At 38.2% G+C, this 17,296-nt stretch overlaps 1 protein-coding gene across 5 annotated transcripts in view; it reads left to right on the top strand.

Annotated features, from left to right (window-relative positions):
• FNDC3B (fibronectin type III domain containing 3B) overlaps positions 1–17,296 on the top strand; it is a 294,875-nt gene that overhangs the window by 110,083 nt on the left and 167,496 nt on the right. The window contains exon 1 of one of the 5 annotated variants that reach the window (XM_016208248.2): positions 7,661–8,691. The exons of the other annotated variants lie outside the window; for them this stretch is intronic. The gene's annotated coding sequence lies outside the window, so the exon portion shown is untranslated. Of the gene's footprint in view, positions 1–7,660; positions 8,692–17,296 lie in introns of those variants that run through there. 5 annotated transcript variants of the gene reach the window in all.

Raw genomic sequence — 17,296 nt, 5'->3', positions numbered from 1 at the left:
GACATTTGAATTCTTTTTCAGATCTCATTCTCCAAAGCAACTGGAATTTATTTGGTTAAAAAGCAGCTAATTAATGTTTGATCTTGATGTGGAAATGGACCACATCAAATTTCAGGTCAAATGGCTTTCCATTGTAGAATGTTTGTTTAACCTTTTGAGGTATGTTTCATCAGATTATGGACTATAGAAAGTTTATTTGTCTTCAGTATTCTAATCTACATGGTGGCATGGCTGTTGTTCTAAAATGCTCTTAAATGTAAACCTAATTTTGTCTACAAATAATAAAAGTCACATTTACAAATTTATTGTAAAATGTTATAAGTATATAAGTTATATATATAAGTTATAAGTATGTAACTTGGTACAATCCACAGTTTATTGACGTTTCGCCTTTACATGTACTCATTTGTTTGAATGTGTGTAGATTTGTGTGGTCACTAACACAATCAAGAACTGTTCTGTCGCCCAAAGGCGATATCCCATTAAAGCCACCCCTTATTCTCCCACCATTCCTAATCTTTAGCAACCACTAAACTGTTCTCCATCTCTATGATTTTGTTACTTAAACAATATCCTATAAATGAAATCTTATAGTATATAATTTTTGAGATTGGCTTTTTTTTTTATTTATTTGAGATCCAGCCAAGGTATATGTACCAAAAGTTCCTTTTTATTGCTGAGTAATATTCCATGATAAGATGAATCAGAGTTCATCTATTGAAGGACATCTGGTTCTAGTTTTTTTGCAATTACAAATAAAACTGCTATGAACATATATGTACAGGTTTTTGTGTACACATTTTCCTGCGATAAATGCGAAGGGGTACAGTGCTATGTTGTATTATAATTGCATACTTAATTTTATAAGAAACTGCCAAACTTTCCCAGAGCGGCTGTATACCATTTTACATCCCTGCCATCAGGTTGTGAGGGAGCCATACTCTCCTCATCCTTGTTAGAGTTTGAGCTCATCACTAAGCAGCAGCTCCTCCTCCTCTTCTTGTTTGCCTATCAGTGTCTAATTGCTCTAGTATCATTTGTTGAAGGACTATTTTTTTCCATTGTATTGCTTTTGCACCTTTGTTAAAAATCATTTGGGTGTATATATATGTGTGTGTCTATTTCTGAGCCCTCTGTTTCTGTTCCATTGATCTGTGGGCAGCAATGGGTATAACTGCTAGGAAGTACTATACACAGTACACAAAAGGATGCTCCTTTCCAGCTTCTTTGAACGGGGCCCTCTGTTCATAGCCTTTGCCTGGAGTTAGAATGAAGTTTGGCTATGCTCCCTGGACCTTGTCCGTTGTGGATTTGGCTTCCCACTTGCCTGGGCGGATCTGCCCCCCAGGGCTTGACCTTGCATTTCCACAGGTTTCTTCTCCATGGCTTTGTTCTTCTTTATGGCCACCAGCCTATACTTGGTCCTTGTGGTTTATGTTACCATCTTCTGAGGTTTAGACCCCAACTCTAAGAAGTCATATTAAATCTTATGGAAGAGCTGCTAAAAATTAAAGACATTGAAACAGCCTTCTGACTAGTATCAGTCTGCTCCTTTCAGAGTTATCATGGAACAGAGAAATGAAAAGACCAGCTATAAATCAGAAATGTCATTTTGATGGACTAGGGAGGCAATGTCCAATAGTTTAGCAAGATTAATAGAGAAATCTGTATAACTCTGTATTTTAGGTTATGTTCATTGTCTGTAAAGATGAAAATTCAACTTTTACAATGTTGGCTTTGGTGGTGTTTTTTTTTTAATGAGGTTTCTAAAATAAAGAAGCCAAAAATAATAAACTTACTAAACATTTACATTGGCTCTATTATATAAGGTGGCCCCCTGAAAATGTATCCAGAACAATGGAAGAAATTCCTATTTTCACCTTTGGATTTTGGTGTTTATCCCAACTTACTACCTGAAGGATTGCTGGCACCTTACAAATATGCATACTGTATATTAAGATAAATTTTTAAAAAGTACGAAAAGGATGCAAAGAAAATAAGGTCACTAAAATAAAAAGGAGCCAGGAGTGATTTTGATTTTTAGTTTTAGAAAGCCCTTCAGAGAAGTCTTATTCTTATATTTGTCAATGATTATTCTTGGTAAAATATTTCTATAATTGTGTTCATTTTTAACTGTTACGTAGAACTCTCATTAGAAACAGGATCGAAGGACATTGGCAGTGTTTTACTTTCATGTCTGCATTTGGGCAGGCTCTTGGATATTGGTGGGGTGGAATGTGAACTAACTGATTGCTTTTCCAATCCTGTTATTTTCCAGTGAGGTCTGGAAAAAAATCTACACATGTAGTCAAGAAAGCACAAGGAAGCCTTCTGGTTAATGAATTTAGTGAGTTTCAGATTTTCCTCTCATGGAGAGTCCTGGAAAATGGCTTCAGAAAAGAAGTTATGGGTCACTTATAAAAGAAACTGCTTTGCATACATATAGGACTTAGTGCATCCTGCAGGGTGCCATGGATTATTGCCCCAGTACCTGATGTATAAAATCAAAACCTGTTGATCGCTTTACCAAGAATTGGAAACAAAGTCATTCGTGCAGCATTGAGGTTTATGACTAGTCAGATATCTCACAAGCTTGGAAGTTTGCTTGATACGTGCACATGTTTACCCAGGCCTCAGAATTTTAGAGGACTGTTATATATTATTTATGGCAGGGATCACCTATAATGTAATTTTTGTAATAGTTTTATTGATGCTTAATTCGTGAATCTTACAATTCACCTATTTAAACTGCACAATTGTGCAACTGTCACTGCAGCCAGTTTTGGAACACTTTCATCGCTTGAAAAAGTCCTTTACCCATTAACAGTCTGCCCTAAAACCCCCCACATCCCCACCCTTAGGCAACCACGAATCTTTCCAACTCTAGAGTTGCTTATTCTGGACATTTCCTAAAAATGGAATCATATAGTAAGTATGTGCTCTTTTGTGAATGGCTTTTTCATTTAGCATAGCATAATTTTTAAAGTTCGTTTATTTTGTTGCATATATCAGTATTTTATATTTATTGCCGGATAATATTCCATCATATAAATATACCGTATTTTACTAATTCATTCATCAACTGATGGACAGTTGAGTTGTTTCCACTTTTTAGTTACTGTTAATAATGCCCCTAGAAGCATCTGTGTACAAGTTTTTGTGTAGACATACATTTTTATTCCCCTTGGATATATAACTAGGAGTGGAATTGCTGGGTCATATGGTAACTCTCTAACTTTTTGAGGAACTTTCTAAAGTGGTCACACCATTTTACATTCCCACTGACAATGTATGAGCTTTTTCAGTTTCTTCATATCCTTACTGGTGCTTGTTATTACCTGTTTTTTTTGGGTGCAGGGGTCATAATGCAATTTTATGTGTTTTTTTCTTTGCATTGATTGTTAGCATTTGTTCCTTCAGGGGACTGAAATTATATATAAAAGGAAGTAGGATGTGATTAGCTATGGAATGAGCTATAATGAAGCTCTGTGCTAGAACCATCATGCGTCTTGTTTTTTGACCTTGACCCCGAATCACATCATTGAGCAAACCACAATGCACACTTCAGGCTACAAGAAAAGCTTACCTAGAAGCGAATTCTGTGTTTCAGTGAATTTTGTGGAGGAGGAGGATTTCGAGGAAGCAAGCAGGTTCTTTCATTGATACTGGAAATCTAAGTAGGATTGTTGAATTGCTTTACATTTTTGTTTTGTGTTTATAATTGAATATGTTTTAGATCAGATTGCAGTTTGTTATTCTACCTTCACAATTGCAGTATCTTATAAACTTACATTAGATTGAATTTTCATACTGCTTACTCTGCAGAATGGAAATGAGCCTTTGTTTTTCAGTACACTGAACTCCAATTCTAAAGTTTTATAAATTTTTATTGTTTCCTACAAGTAAAATTTCATTTTATAAATTGTCTCATAAAGATGCCCACATTAGAAAACAATGTTTACAAGTGGTGGTGGTAAGTACAAAAAAGAAACTGCCAGAATTTTTTTTTTATATGACGTGGGTGTTCACTGTCCTGAATTTTGCTATAATCTTCATGAATCATATTAAGAAATCTAGGAATATTCCAACATAAATATGTACTAGAACTTGGTTATCAGGGGAGATTGTTCCATTCCGTTCTTTTAAGATGTGCTTGTCTTTATTCTTTTAAGGCTATTTCAGTTTCCTAGGTGAATGGGCACTGTGGGAGTTCGAGACTGGATGCCTGAAGTGCTCTGACTTATAGTAATATATTGACACTTTAGGAAACTATTTAATTCATTTCAGCAAACTAAGATATACTGCATCTTGCTAGGGACAAGGGATTCTAGGCACATTTCAGACTGTTCAAGTTGCATGGAATCAAGGGATTTAAAGTATGTGCATTTCAGAGTAAGCATGTCTGTGAAGTTTTTTTCAGATATTTCATCCTAGATTTATTAATCTAGATCAGAGTCTGTTTGCATCGACTTTGGGGGGAAAGGTCAGCATTTCAAAGCTACCCATTTCATTCTGAATTATGAAGATTATAATCTTGTTGCTGAGCTTGTGAATCTTTGCCTTTTTCCATTGTATTTTGATCACTGCTATATTTCTAGTGCTTCAACTGATGATGTCACAGAGCAGACCCTCTGAAGTTTTGTTGAATGACTTCTTGAAATGAATGAATGAATGAGGGTTAGCTCTTCTTCTATTGTTTGAGAACGTATATAGTATGTTGAATTGTTTGATCTCTCCCCATTGAAATGGTTCTTATGATTACAGTCAGAAGTAATTCACTTGAAGAATGCAATGTGCTCTTGTCATGGTCTGCTTGTTCTAGACATTCTGGAATCCAGATCCATAGGTCTTCTGTGTTTGTTTTTCTTTTAAAAATAATTATGACCACCTAAGGTGATGGCTAAAGAATCAGAACCTGTAAGAACTTTTGGTCGTCCCAGCAGTCATTTTTTTATGTACCCATTCAAACGGTGTGGAATTGGAGTCCATTTATCTCTGTTTCTCTTTAGATCTTTCTCAGAGAAGATAAAAGAATTACAGTCATTGGTGTCATTTACTTTTCAACAAAAGGGAGGAGTACATTTAGATAGTGACAGAAAGGAGAGTGCCCTTTGTGCTGTTTTTGCATTGTCTCATTTTAATTATCCTAATATCCCTGCAAGGTTGGAATAGTGATTAGCCCATTTTATAGGTCAGGAGACCAAGGCTCTCAAATGTTACATTATTTGCACCCTAGAATATACATTCTATGAAGGCTGTGGTTGTGAATGTCTTTTTCACCATTGTGTTTTCATTATGTAGTCTAGTGTCTGGCACATGATGAGTAAATACTGATTGCCTTTACTTTTGCTGAGATCACACGACTAGTTAGTGGAAGCAACTGCATATAGGTTTCACTCATTCCACAGCCTATGAGCTCTTTTCACTGTAGTTCTTTTAAATTTTCAAAGAGATCACTTTGACTTACACTTTTCTGAAAAAGTGGTCATATTCTAGTGGCATGCTTATCTTAAATTTCTCAACATGGGCAGGATTTTGGCCTACTACCTGTTTTAATGCTGTGGCATAGGTCTTTTCTCTTATATGGACTGTATTTATTGGCCACTCATATTGGATTTACTCATAAATCTTACATAATGCACTATTTAACCTTATTTCTCAAGTTATATATTTTTTCAAATTGTATAGTCAGTGGAAATAACTAGAAAAAAGTATAACTGATAAGTGGTCAATATTAGATATATATTGCCACATCCTAGCATGATTTGCTCCTGTGAGCCCAGCAGGCCCCTTCTACTCTCCTACCGATCTTTAAAAAGGACTCTACCAGATTAGTTCTTTTCTTTTACTCTTTGATTGCTGCTATTTTGAAGTTATGGAATCCATGGAAGGTGTTGCTATTTTCCTACCATTCTGCTGCACCTTTGCCCAGTACGATGCAATGGAACTGAGCAGGACCATCCATGTCAGTGGAATGCTGGAGATGACATACCATCTCGTAAGAGCTGATTTTCCAATTTGCAGACAGTTTGTGAGCTGGTTGCTAAACGTAGCCATTTTAAACATTAAAGTATCCAAGCTTGAAATTTAAATTATATTTAATAACAAAGGAGTAAATACTTAAATCGTCTCACTTCCTGGTTATTTTACTCCATGTTGCTATTTATGCTCTTGAGTTTTTTTTTTGTTTTTTTTTAGGTCTGTTTTATCTATATGGCGGAAAAGCCTTATAGCAGTGTTTTGCTGCACATGTCTTTCCAAGTCCATGTTCAGCAATGTTATGTTGGGTTGATATTAGCTATGGTGGGAATATTTATACCAAGGAAATTGGCAAACTCTATAATCCAGAACATAATTACTCCCTTTTCCCCCTTTTTTCCCTGGAGAACCATTTGTTGTTAAATATTTACAACCACACACTCAGTGGGACGCCTAGATACTAGGAAGAGATTGATACTGCCATCTTTTGTGTTTTTTTATGGTTATCTATATAATATTTAGTTACTGAGAGGGAAAGAAATAGCTAGGATATAGGGAGACAGCAGTGAGGAAGAGAGTTGAGGCACAGAGGCATGCCTTGGAATAGAAGCAAACATAGAACAAACTCAGTGTGTATGGTAAAACTGCACTGATTTGTTTACTGGTATTACAGGTTATTTTTAGAAAAAATTCTTTTAAAAGGAGCAACCTTTACAAGACAATGATTAGCCAACATCTTTTTCTTAGCTAAAAGCCTTTTATAATAATCATTTAGTTTGTGCATGTATGTAAATATTATTGCATGTAAACAGTTCTAGAATAATTTCAAAAATTTTTAGAGCTTAGTTAGTTTTGTTTTTGAGACAAACATTTTGTGCCTTCACTCATTTTCAATCACCTGGTGGTACTAGTAGGATGTGTGTGTGTGTATACAACTAATAATTTAACCTTTCATAATTTTGGTCCACTTGTAGATACTTATACGTGGGCCTTGCAGTCAAACAGCTAAGCTAGATTGCTCAAGGTTGTTTTCCCCCTGTCCTACGCTGATGTACAGGTTTTGCTTATGCCAGACATATTTTTTTTGAGTTACACCCCAGAATGCATCACTGATGTTTGAGTTTCTTCACCAGCCAGCCCACGTCAGCACTCATAGTCATTTCTGTTCCAAGGGTATTTTTGAATACTTTAGAGCATGGAAAGTGGCATCGATGCTGCCAGAGGTGCACAGCAGCAACTCAGGGGGTTACCCTGAACAGGGCTCTCTGGAGTATTGTGCAGGCTTCTGCTGAATGTACATTACTGAGAGTGAGCCCTTCTTGTAGAACCAAGCCACTCGTTACATTTGGGGGTGGAGGAGTGGGACCTCCTGCTTGTAACATGCTCACAGAGTAGCTACTAAATATTTAAATAGCTGTAGGGGATAAATGCTTCCGAAAGAGGTGTGTTGTTTGTTTGTTTTTTAACACAGGACAGTTTTGTTTACCACAGGGATTTGGGGACTTTGTTGGAAAACAACACTGAAGAACAGTGGAGGTGAGTCACACATGTTCTGGCTACTTAACCATTGTCAAATAATTAAACGCCATTTCATAGATAGGGCTATGCAGCCAGAAAAAATCTTCTACAGGCACTTGCCTATATGATAACCCACTTTTTGAAAAGAGTGGGCTGATGGTTCTCATTAGGAAGCATGCCATACAACACAGTGATGAAAGCAGCCCACGTGCCAAGCAGATTGCTCCGGTCCAAAACTCTGGACAAGTTACCTGAGCCCCCATTCTGAAAGCTTACTTTATGAAAATTCTCACATAGTATCTTCACATCTTCATATTTTATTCCTACCACAAAGAAGAAAATTCATTGCTTAGACTTAAAAATGGGATTTTTAAAAACTGAAGGAACCTAAAAGCCATTCTGACTTAAATACATTGGTTTAAGCCACAGTAGTCCGTTTCTGCCTTGCCATGCTGTTTTAGAGCTCTGGCTTCATTTCAAGGTTTGCCATTTACCTCCCTTCAAGTAGAATTCCTAACATTCACATCTAAGTTTTTTTGTTTAAGTTTCACTGTCTTTCCTATTTAATTGATGCATTTAAACACATCAGCCTAGTTCTTTTCTCCTCCCCCCTATTGACTTTTATTAAAAATAGAAATGCAAGTCTAGTGGGGACAATTATTTCCTAATTCTGTAGATTCCTGCAGCATTTCCATTCCAAGTTGCTGTCATTACCTTCTCTGTCACTTTTAAGTGTAGAATATGTAGGATTGTGGAAAAATCATATCTTTGTCATCCCACCTGTCCATATCTACTCCCCTCCCCCAACAAACCCACAAATTCCAAATAGAGAGACAGGGCAGATGCCAAAACTTCACCTTAGTTGTTTGTAATAATGGTTGAGGTTGGGGAAGTGAGCAAGGTTATGATTCATGGCTTACAAATGAACCATTTTTTACCTGCCTGTTTTTGTCCCAAATCTCCCGGAGCTGTTGGGGAGAGAGAAAGGAGGGATATAATGATTTGTTCCCCTCCTTCTTGCTTGTTGGAGAACACGAAAGAGGCAAACGATAGATGGTTGGAGATGGTTGGGAATGTTATACAGAAACAGGGCTGTGTATAATTTCTACTCCTTTCACTTGGTCTTCTCCAAGCTTCCCAGATAAACCAGCAGAAGAGCTCAGATGAAACACATTTTGTGAATGTAACTTTCAGGTAATGAAACATGCCCTTCCTTTATTGACCTTTAAAAAAAACAATACTAGTTTTGAGTTCAGTCCAAGACAATAGAATTTAATTATGCAAATCTTTGAGCCACTTTTGTAGCATCACTGCCTTGGTATTGCTCTGATGTTAAGTCTTCTCTGTTTACTGTAAGGTAAAACCTTTGTGTTCAGTTGGAAAAAGAAAGGGACTCCTTGGAGGCCTCTGCCAGTGGCTGTATGAAGATATGTGGCCGAGACTATACACAAAGGCCCTCTGTGCTGGGTCTGTGTGGCCCCACAAAGGTGGTAAGCCGAGCTGACAGGGGAAGTCCACAGAAATGCAAAGTTGAGGTTCCTGTGTCCTTTATTTCAAAATGAAGTTGCTCCTTTATTTAGAAAACAGAGGGACACACCAGACAGGTACATAAACATTTCATATGATCATGTTAAGACAGGCAATGAATGTGCTTTAAAAACACATGGTTCAAAAGCACATAGTAATCTTCTCTGAAATTGTTAACTGCCATTTTATAGGAGTCTGATCTAGCACTCACACTTCTCATTTAGTGGAAAATTCTGCTTGATTTACACTTTTACCTTGTAGATGTGTCACATATTGCTATTGGAAACTGGGATGCCCAGCATTCCCCCACCCCCTCTATTCTTTTTTTTAAAGAATGGGATATCTTTTTTAAACTCTCTTCATATAGTAGGATGAATAGGGAACATAATACTGGTGGAGATGGGCTTGGGGGAGGTTTAGAGGGAGGAATTGCATTCTTTTGGCATTCCTGAGAGGAATGTGGAAAAAACAGTTGTATTAGAGAGAGAGAGAGAGAGAGAGAGAGAGAGAGAGAGAGAGTGTGTGTGTGTGTGTGTGTGTGTAGGGCACAAGGTTGGGGGGGGAGAGAGAGAGAGAGAGAGAGAGAGAGAGAGAGAGTGTGTGCGTGCGTGCGTGCGTGCGTGCGTGTGTGTGTGTGTAGGGCACAAGGTTGGGGGAAGTACAGAAGCCACTCTCCTGACATGTAAAATTCCAGTTCTTTACAGCTGAGTACAAGTAGTTTGGCATAGGATGTCTGGAGTCAGTGTGCATGTGTGTTACAGTTCTGATTATTAGCCAATCGAAAACAGCTGTATACATACATCATAATGAAAGTACTTTGAAAATAAAATATTCAATTGTGGGGTTTCCCCCTATAAACATCAGATGTGTACACTGGTTTTACCGTGTCTCCCCTGTGTTGTAGCACCATTGCTCAGGGATATAAATGGAAGCCAGCATTTGAGAGGTGGACTTGTGAAAGGAGATATGTTTGTAGCAAAATAGGTATGTTGTGGTTGACTAGGAACATTTTAAGGTTTATTATTTTAAGAGCCATTGCTGCATGGCCAGTCATTCCATGCCTCTTTTGCCTCTTATAAAAAGAATACATTGTGTGCCTGCATACACATGCTGTGCTATCAGGATTCAAACACCCAATGGTCTAAAGCATTTAGCAGGTTTCAGGTGCTGGTCATAGGTAAATGGTGGATTAAGGGATTTACAATTTGATGTTTCCAAAAGCATCTCTAGAAATGGACATTTTGTTTCCTGTGGGAATTTAACCCAAAAGTTGCCTAGCTCTCAATTTCTGGATTATTTTTAAAGTGTCCAAGTAAGGAATAGCTAAGTTTAGAAGTAGGAAAATCTAGAATTATCTAGATCACAGTTACTGCATTTTTTGTGTGTGACAAAGTAAGGAATGTCTAATATTACAAATATGAGGGAAAATGCAAAGATCCTATCACTTTTGTTGTTGTTCCAAAGCAGTATGTTCCGTGGGGGAAGTAGCATCACTGACTGGACCTGGAGAAGAAATGAAGTAGAACTGGTATTGAAGAGGTGTATCTCTATGGGAACACAGCAAAAACACATTACCAAAAACTTGCCTGGGGAATTCCCAGATTCTTTTAAACCTTACATGTCAAATAGCTTAATATAAATACAGGTTTAGACATATTGGTTTGATGTTTCAATATCTATTTTTATATGCATTTATATCACCCAGGCCTTCTGTTTTCCACTTGTTCTATCAAGTCATGCTTTTAAAAACTATCACAATTTAAATGTAAGGAGCCTGTTTATTTTCTTTAATGTTTAAAAATTCTTCAATAAAAGATGAAAGGAAAGCCTAGGAATGGGTTCCTAAGGGTTTATTCTATTGTGAGTGATGTCAGTTTTACTACAGCTGTATTTAATCTTACATTTTAATGCCTCTCATCCATATAATGTGGGCATTGAAATGGTTCTTTAATTTGTTGTGAGAAAATTCCAGTAACATCATTTATAGAAAACTTTTAAAGTTAATAACTTTTCCTAAGGGAATTTTCCTTTCCCCTTACTGGAATTAGTGTATAGTGTTAGAAATACAGTAAACCAAAGGAGGAATATTATGAGACTTTTGCTCAGGGGTAAATGACAAGGAATCCTGTAGAATTCCCCTTTCTGCTTATCATAAGGTTATCTGTTTCTTCTTTTAGATATTTCCCTGGTGGTGGTCCCTAGCCTTGTATCACAGATTCTTTTATTACAAGAGTCTTAAACTTCACTATAGCTATTTTAAATGAAAACCCACAGGTTACCAAACACCTTAGTACAGATTTCTCTGTTTAAGATACTAAAGGCAAACAATTCTGATGGGTTCTGCAATTCTGATGGGTTCTTTGAACTCATTGCTTCTAGAAGAAGACATGATGTGTGATTTTTGAGCTACTGTGTGAATCATGTTGAAGATGTTTGAAGCCTCACCATGTCTTAGGAAGAGAAGGCTATTGCTGTGGCAGGAGTGCTGAAAAGGGAGTAGTTAGGAGCTGCCAGTGAGAACCATTCAGTGTTGATATAGCATGACTCAGGAATGTGTTATTTACAGGGAAAACTCCGAGTTCATCTGTGCGAACTGAGAATCCATTCATGGGTGCAGTAAAAGATGCTCATTGGGGGGAATGTGGGCACCTCCTCAGACTGGAGGAATGTGGGCTGCTCGTAGTGGGGCTGTGAAAACTGTGCACTTTCACACCTCTAGGTGCAGAATGACTCCCATTTTCCCTGTCAAAGGGTGAATTCATCATTCAACTTGTTACGACCCAAAGCATTTGAGCATATGTGGGGAAAACTACTCTTGTTCTCTAGTGGGAAAAATCTTAAAGATCAGAAGTTTCCAATACTCAACCTTATTCCATAACTAGTACGGTTTCTGACTGCTTTGTTTTGTACTGCATGGTGAGACCCCTACCTAGTTTAGTCTTACGAATTGAAGCCAGTTATACAACATGAAGTCTAATGTACAATTGTTTTTAGCCTAAATATCTGGAAAATCATCTGTTTAAAACTCCCAAATCTGAATGGCAGTCTCATCTTAATTCCTTCTAGTACATTTAAGACAACGGAAGGGAAAATACAAACAATTTGTTAATTGCAACAGCTGGTCCCTGAGTATCTTTATGCTAATGTTTTGAATGGTTGGATTTGAAAGATTTTTAGGAAGAGCATCTGGGTTAGTGTTCTATTCAAACCTCAGTCTTGAGAAGTGGAATCTGCCTCTTCAAAACAAACAGAAGCCTTATGCACATTGAGAGGATGCCTGGGAAGGCATAGTGAGATTCCTGTAAAGGCATAGTGGAGGGCGAAGACCTGGTCTCAGTTAGGTTGGGACAAACGGCCTCTTACTGGATTTAATATGGTGTTTATCTAGCTGCTGTGGTAAATGAGGTGATGTCTTTTGCGTATACAGTTAATTCCCAATTATTCATACATGCTTTGGCCAAATTGCTGATTATCTATGGACTCTGGAGACCTTTCCTCTTCCTTTCCTCCACCCCATTTGTTGCCCATCTGGTCCCATGGCCTAGTTTCCTCTGTCGCCATGCTTTCTCAGACGGGTTTCCAGCTGCTCTCATTTTCATTTTGTGCTTTGCTTTCTCTGCTGTGTTCTCTCAATTTACCTGACATTCCAAGGTTCTTGCCCCATACTGCTTTTGTTTCTCAGGTATCTCAGATTAGCAATGGAGAAACTAGTTAATTGTCAGGGGAAAACCCTGTGGAGAATGATGGCTGCTGCTTCTTGCATGTCTTCCTGTCATCTTTGGGCCTTTGTTGATCTGAGTGGAGACCAAGTAGAGAAAGGGCTTCCCTGAAACACTTCCAGGCTGTTCTTTTAAATGATTTCTTCAAGATTTTACAGTCCTATGGGGGAAGTATTATAGCTAAGCATTTAAGTAGTCTTTTCATCCTTGGCTTTCTTTTTTGTTCTCAACTTAGATATTTCTCCTTTCCATTGCTGAAAGATAAATCGAAAGGGGCCATTTTGGGTATGTGTATTTGAGGGAAGTTCAACTTTGGGATGGAGCTGCCACAACAGCAGTAAAAACAGTCTTGAAATCTTCTTCATTTAGCAAATATCTAATTTACTGAGTTCTTTTTATATTTTGAATAGTGTGGAAGATATAAAATGAATTTTACCTAGATTATTCCCTTAAAGAGGTTTATATAAATCTAGGAGAGGAATCTACACAGAAAACCATAAATCTAAAGCCAGTACATAAACACGTGATTACCGTGATATGTGAGAAACTTGTAGAATGTACGGGAAGTGCCAGGGCTCTCCAAGGGGTCACTGTTTCTCGTGGGAGGGGCCAGAGTTGGTAGAGCTGTAAAATTCTGCTCTAATATTCTTGTCTGCACTGAGGGGATGGAAATGAAAACTCTTCTAATACCAAATAGTTTTATTTATACAATTTTTATAACCCTGTTTTTTGTTCCTCTTTTGAATATTAAATGTCTGCACAGAATATGAAATTTCCCCCCCATCAATTGAGAGCTTAATATAGGTATTCATGCCCTACCTGGCTGAAATTTTGGTTAAGGGAACACAATCCTGTGTTCAATTCCCAAAGCAATGCCAAGCCAGGTAATTGGTTGAAAGGCCTTTGGTTAGTCAATCATTTCAGACAAATCAACACTAGAACACATGTGCACTGGATTCATGGAAGAGTCCTTCGTTCCCTCACTAACCTGGGTGTTATATAGTTTATTGTGGTTCCACTGAAGCTTTTGGTTTCTCAGACCAGATGAAATTAAAAACAGCAAATTTTAAGGAAGGGGAGCTAGCAGAGAGGTTTAGTAACAAGGCTGAAAAACTACAAGAAGTGGACACAAGAATTCTGAGGATGTGGTGGTTTCTAGTGAGATTTCCATTTGAAGTTTTGGTATTTTAAGAGGCTTAGTCTTCCATGGACTAACTCAACTTATTGTTTGTATTCAAGAGCTTTTTTTTTTTTTTTTTTAGTTGCCTTTAAATAGGAGCCAAATAATAATAATCTGAATTGGGTTAGAAAACTTAGCCTTAACTGTCGATTTTGTGGGGAAGATGAGGGAGGATCCAGTGATGAGAGATGATTTTGGAGTCTCCCTTTAGAATTCTTCCCCTGGATGATCATGGTCAAGTGAGATCACGTGAGAGTGCTTTGAAGTTGGAAAAGGCTGTAGGAACCACACATCCATCTGAAATTCCCTGTTTATTAAAGTGTGGCTGATGTTACTTTTCTGAATGATCTGCATTGCCTGTTAAATATTCAGATTCCTGGGCCTAATCCTTTGTCTCCTAAATCAGAATCTCTGAGGACAAGGATCTGAGAATCTGCATTTTAGCAGACTCCTTGGGCATTTCTTTTGCACTTTATACTTTAAGAGCTACTTGCACTAGAAGTTGCAGCCTTTTGAAGTTTGAATTTGTAGATTGTGAAACTTTGCTTTTGGATAGCAGGGGTGTGTCAATGTGGTAGCTCAGGGAAGGGGTTTCCAAACATCTCTTCTGTCTTGGAAATAGGGGTGAAAAACTGGGGTCTTGAAAGCTAATTATGTGCTATACTTAATTTACTTATACAATACACTTTTCCTAATAGCCCTGAGGAAGGTACAATTTTTATCACTCCCATGTTTTGCACAGGGGCAAATTGAGGTTCAGAAGGGCTAGGTAACTTGCTTAGGACCACACAACTAGTCCTGATGGAGCTGCACTTGAACTCTGATCTTTCTGAATCTGAAGCCCAGGCTCTCAGCCTCTGTCCATTCTGACTTGCCAGTTGTGGATGGTCATAACCAGTAGGGATGGGATTGGGTAGGGGAGGCAGGCAGAAGCTAAGGCAATGGGCTGGTATAGTCAGAATGCTGACCCATGGAAACCAGGCAGACCACCCATGGAAACCAGGCAGACCAAAATCCTAGGCAAAATCGTTTGGCATGATACATACCGCTGTGTGAATGTAAGGCCTAGGAGACATTTGTAGGAAGCTGACTGCATGGTCACCTGAAAGCTGATATATTGACTTTTTAAAGCCATGTGGGAAGAGAGGATCAGAAGTTTTACTTAAAACTGCCCATGAACTTTTCAATAAAACTTTCAAATCAGTGTTCACTTGCTTTTTTGATGGTAAGGCACAGATTGATAAGAGTTAACGAGCTTGTCTAAAGTGTTGCAGGGGTCAAGGCTGTAGCTGTGGAAGAACAGGGAAAATGGGAGAGAAAGAAAAGCAACAAAAGCTTGATGTGTGAAGACACTCTGTGAGCTGGGATGTCCCTGCAATTCCACATTCTTGTCATTTTATTATGTCTTGGAACCAGAGATATCGGGAAAGAGTGATGGTGAAAGGGATTAAAAAATGCAAGTAATAGTAGAAGTTCACAGGTAAAAGAAAATTGGAAGAAGCCTAGGGTGGTTTGTGGATAAAAAGCCTGTGCCACATTCTGAAAACCTTAGGGTCTTTACTTCCACATTGCTCCCTTCGGTTCCTCTCCCTTACACACCCAACAGGTAAGCGCTAGTATTTTTTTATTTTCATATTTCTGCCTTGTGATTAAATAATACTACCATAAATATTAGTGCTTGACCAGAAAATTGGTTTGTCTTTGGAATGTGTAGTTTTGAAGTGGTTTACTCTATATTTTGCTATTCTGTAGTTCCCAGTGGGCCATGGAATCTCATAAAAATAGCGATTGTGATCAAGATAAATAAGGATTAAGGTGCAGAAATTAACTGCCTCAAAGTAAAGCATCCATATTACATTCATATATACAGGGGAGATGGAATGAACTGGGTGGGATACCTGAATTTTGGGCCATACTCTTCCTGGCAGCAACATATATATATTCCCTGACTGTAAGTTTAGACAGGTAGTTTTATCTCCTGTGCCTTAGTTTTCTCAGCTGTCTGGTGAGGGGAGTGACTGAATGACCTCTTGGGTTTAACATTCCACAGTTGCCATCTGTAGTTTTGGGGTGACCCTAACTGGCTCCGTTCTGACCTAGTGACTCATGGAAATACTTCTCTTTCTCCTCCTCTCTTCACATGGGCATATTTTGATTGCACTTGTTCCTTGGACTTAGTGGGATCACAGGCAAAGCAAACGTGTCTTCTCTGAAGCACATGGTAGTGGGTATGGACAGGCAGTGTTGTCTCTTGGCTGTAGTTGTGCTTCTGCTGCCCATCTAGCTGGATGACAATTCCTAAATGTGCATCTCCTGGGTGTTTGGTAAAAATTTAGAATCCTAACCTCTAGCAGACCTATTGAGGATGAATCTCTGGAAGTCAGGCTCTGGAATTGTATTTTAACAAGCCTCCAAAGTGATCTTTGGGCTCACCACAGTTTGAGAGCCTTAATAATTCAACTCTAAGTATGTGCTGTGGTCTTTAGGTACAACACATGGTTCCCTGAAGGCAGAAGCCATGCTGTGTGCGTGTGTGTGTGTGTGTGTGTGTGTGTAAATAAAACTCAGAATAAGTTGTAATCATTTAGTTTATTCATTTATGTAACAAATATTTGCATGCCTCTGTATACAAAGCCTTGTGTTAGTTGCTGTGGGAATGGAGGCAGAACAGACAGATCTCAGCGTCTAACTAATGGGATATGAGGGTGTGGGAGAGGTCAAAGCAGGTTTATAGTTGGTGTGGGAATCTAGTGCTATTAAGAGAAATGGCCACACAGGCAGAACAGGCAACAACTTTGGGAGGGTACATGCACATATAAATAGGAACCTATAGAGTAATGGTAAAATATGCCTGAATTTTTGGAACCAGCTGTACAACTGGTACTACTTACAGATTAATTGTATGTTAAATTTGGGAGGGATCTCCTAGATGCTGTTTCAGTCTCCTCAGAGGCAGGAAAAACTGGGATTATTTGGAGGCTATGGTTTAGGTCAGGGAGAAAAAAATATAATAAGGGAAGCCATTATGAATAAAGATGACCTTTCCACTCAGACTTGAGAGACACTGGTTTTCATAATAAAGATAATCTCTAATTGATTTTGAATCTTTATCAGAATAAGCCCTAAAAATAGGATTTGAAATGGTATAGGCATTGTAAGCAGATCTGTTCATTTGATGTTTAAAGATATGCCTTTGGAATTGACTTTCAGTGGTCAAGTAGAGTGTTGGCGTGCCTTCTTTAAAGATAGAAATACCCCCTCCTTAGGCTAAAAAAGAGGAGAGTACTGAAGCCTCTAAGAGGGGAACAGATTGCTGCTCACCCATTGAGTGGATTTCCTTGGGTAGTTTCATAGTATTTTCCCAGACTGCTTA

This window comes from Miniopterus natalensis, chromosome 6 (genome assembly GCF_054644295.1).
Source record: "Miniopterus natalensis isolate mMinNat1 chromosome 6, mMinNat1.hap1, whole genome shotgun sequence".
NCBI classification, from domain to species: domain Eukaryota; kingdom Metazoa; phylum Chordata; class Mammalia; order Chiroptera; family Miniopteridae; genus Miniopterus; species Miniopterus natalensis.
Note: the sequence above shows the minus strand (reverse complement) of the source record. Positions and strands in the feature narration are given on the sequence as shown.